The sequence below is a fragment of the Piliocolobus tephrosceles genome, chromosome 3, assembly GCF_002776525.5.
Source record: "Piliocolobus tephrosceles isolate RC106 chromosome 3, ASM277652v3, whole genome shotgun sequence".
Classification (NCBI taxonomy): Eukaryota; Metazoa; Chordata; class Mammalia; order Primates; family Cercopithecidae; genus Piliocolobus; species Piliocolobus tephrosceles.
Window position 1 is genome coordinate 128521082 of NC_045436.1, and position 3340 is coordinate 128524421.

At 34.1% G+C, this 3340-nt stretch overlaps 1 non-coding gene across 1 annotated transcript; it reads right to left on the reverse strand.

Annotated features, from left to right (window-relative positions):
- Positions 1–2102: 2102 nt before the first annotated feature.
- LOC111547095 lies at positions 2103–2205 on the reverse strand. Its single transcript, XR_002733024.1, has one exon. It is a non-coding gene; the product is annotated as a U6 spliceosomal RNA (small nuclear RNA).
- Between the last annotated feature and the right edge of the window lie 1135 nt (positions 2206–3340).

Sequence of the window (3340 nt, forward strand, 5' to 3'; positions counted from 1 at the left end):
ATTTTTTTTTTGTGAGCAAAAAATAGATATTAAGTAAACAAACAAACAAATGAGAGTATGTTGAAGGCAATAATTATGATTATTACATCAGGGAATTACTGTAATTCTTCTGAAAGCACTAATTACAGTTGCTGGCTGTTACTTTTGTGTGGATGGAGGACAGAACATGAGAATGATAGCACTTAGTATAAGTGGTCAAGGGAAAACATCCCTGAAGAACTCAAAATTGAATAAGGAGAAAGACCTAACCATGAGAGAATGTGAAAGAATAGCAAGTGGCAACATACAAATATTCCTAAGTTTAAACAAGCTTGGTATAGAAATAGAAAGGAATAGAAGGAAAGTTTGCTTGGTTTAATTAGCAAAGAGGACAGTGGCAGCAGATGAGGGGTCAGAAAATATAATGCTTTTTAGGCCATGGTCAGAAGCTTTACTTTTATCACAATTATAATGAAAGATCATGTGAAAATTTTTAATAGAGAAGTTGTGAGAGAGACAAACCATTGTTTTTTAGTATTCTTTCTCTCTCTCACAACACACAGACACACACACAAGCACACACACATTTTCTTCCACTTGGTAGCAGAACTTTTGTGTATTACTTGTGTGTTTGGTTATTGGGATTTCCCAATCTGCCTTATAGGTAGCTTTGGGCATAGAAGTTCGTCCCAGTGGCTTATAAGTAAAAGTGATTTGTGCAGTTTCCAGATCATCTTAAAGTTTAATAGTAATTATAATTCAGTTTATACTATAATATTATTAGATAACTATTGGATGTAAGTATTAGATTAATACTCAGATATTATTACTGAATAATAATAACTATAATTCAGAATTAAAATTCTGAATATTTTTCTCCATTGGCAAGTGTTGACATCTTTGTTCAAAATCAGTTAATGATAGATATGTGGGTTTACTCTGGACTCTTATTTCTTTTTTTTTTTTTTTTTGGGGGGGGGGGGGGGGACGGAGTCTCGCTCTGCCGCCCGGGCTGGAGTGCAGTGGCCGGATCTCAGCTCACTGCAAGCTCCGCCTCCTAGGTTTACGCCATTCTCCTGCCTCAGCCTCCCGAGTAGCTGGGACTACAGGCGCCCGCCACCTCGCCCGGCTAGTTTTTTGTATTTTTTTAGTAGAGACGGGGTTTCACCGTGTTAGCCAGGATGTTCTGATCTCCTGACCTCGTGATCCGCCCGTCTCGGCCTCCCAAAGTGCTGGGATTACAGGCTTGAGCCACCGCGCCGGGCCTGGACTCTTATTTCTATCCTATTGATTTACGTGTCTGTCCACGTGCTGGTACTGCAGTATCTAGATTGCCACTGTTTCAGAGTGAGTTTTGGAATTAGGAAGATGAATCTTTCTGGTGTGTTTTTGTTTTACCTTCCAAGATTGTTTTGTCTATTCTGGGTCACTAGCAATCCCAAAAAATTTCGGAATCAACTTGTCAATTTCTACAAGTAAGCAGTGATTTTGATAAAGGTTTCATTGAACCTATATATCAGTTAAGAGTATTGCCATCTTAATAATGCTAAATCTTCCAACATATGACAATAATTTTTTAAATAATTTAGATTTTTAATTTATTTAGCAATATTTTATACTTTGTTCAGAGTATAGGTTTTGCACGTCTTTTGTTAAATATTTTTCTATACATTTTATTTTTTTGATACTATTGTAAATGAAATTGCTTTCTTCATTTTGTTTTTGGAGTTTTCATTACAAGTATTTAGAAATACAGTTCATTTTTATGTATTCATCTTGTATACTGAAACCTTGCTGAACTCACTTATTAGTTCTAGTATTTTTTATTGGTTGCTTAATTTTTTCTTATGTACATCATTATGATATCTACAAATAAGTATAGTTTAATTTCTTTCTTTCCAATCTGCATACATTTTATTTATCTTTCTTGTGTAATTTCCCAAGCTAGACTCTTCAGGAAAATGTTGATTGAAGTTGTAAGAGAAAACGTCTTTGTCTGATTCCTGATTTTCATGGGAAAGCATCACCATTAATTCAGTGTTAGTGTGGGTTTTTGTAGATGTCCTTTAGCTGGTTGAAGATGTTCCCTTTTATTCTTAGTTTATTGAGGGTTTTTATTATCAAAAAATATGGAATGTTTCACAAATTTACATGTCATCTTTATCCATGGTCCATACTAATCTCCTTTGTATTTTTCCAATTTTAGTATATGCTGCCAAAATGAGTACAATGTAACATGGTTTTAATTTCTTTATATTTTAAAGCTTATTTTATTTTGTTAATGATTTCCTTTTTACTCTATCATGTCTTCCTTCAGTTAGTATAAACTCATTTACAGTAGAACTCAAATCACTGCAGTCATTATTAAATCTCTAGTTGCTAGCTCTGTGACTTCACATTTTATGTGTTCAATCAATAGTTACTGATATCAATGATGGGATATTCAGAAGGCAAGTAGAATAAGCTTTACCTGATAGAATCATTGGAAAACCATGATGTAATTAAATTTCTGCCATTATTATATAACACGACCCTAATAAAATGATTCCTTCTTCTAGGCCCAGTTATCACATCTATAACTTGTGTTTAGGGCTAAATAATCTCTAATTTACTTTAGCTCTCTCATATGGCCTCTTAATTCAGTTTTTATAATTTGTTCTTCATTTTAATATACATATTATGACTTGTATGAATATTATTGCTTTTACTTTATTAGGAGTTACAAAAAAGAATCAGAAAAATATTTTTTGATAACTGACTTTTGACTTCCATCATACCATAGCCTTACAAAAATTTAATATCACCTAAGTGAAGGATTAGTTTTATTCTGTTTGTACTGATGAAGTAATGGAGCATCAACTATAGCTTTTTTTGTATAATAGTAAATCTGCAATATAAGCCCAAATTAATGTTTTTATTTTTTTCAACATTACCGTGCATCTCACTGATAGCAAGGGGAAAATTTCCCATTAGATGTACATTTGGCGAGAATAAAAAATTTAATTGCTAATTTAGTTTTTTTTAAGACTAATCAAATGAAATAGTGAGAGTGAAGAAGGAACAAAGATACTTGTAACCGGTTGTGATCAACCAATTATAATCACTACCACACTCGGACTAGTCGAAGGGCATGAGAAAGACGACTTTCATCATTCAGGTCCTTGACTTTTCAGAATATCTAGGTTAAGAATATTTGGTTTGCCTAACTGTAGGTTAAAGAAAAAAAAATGGGGCCGGGTGCGGTGGCTCAAGCCTGTAATCCCAGCACTTTGGGAGGCCGAGACGGGCGGATCACGAGGTCAGGAGATCGAGATCATCCTGGCTAACACGGTGAAACCCCGTCTCTACTAAAAAATACAAA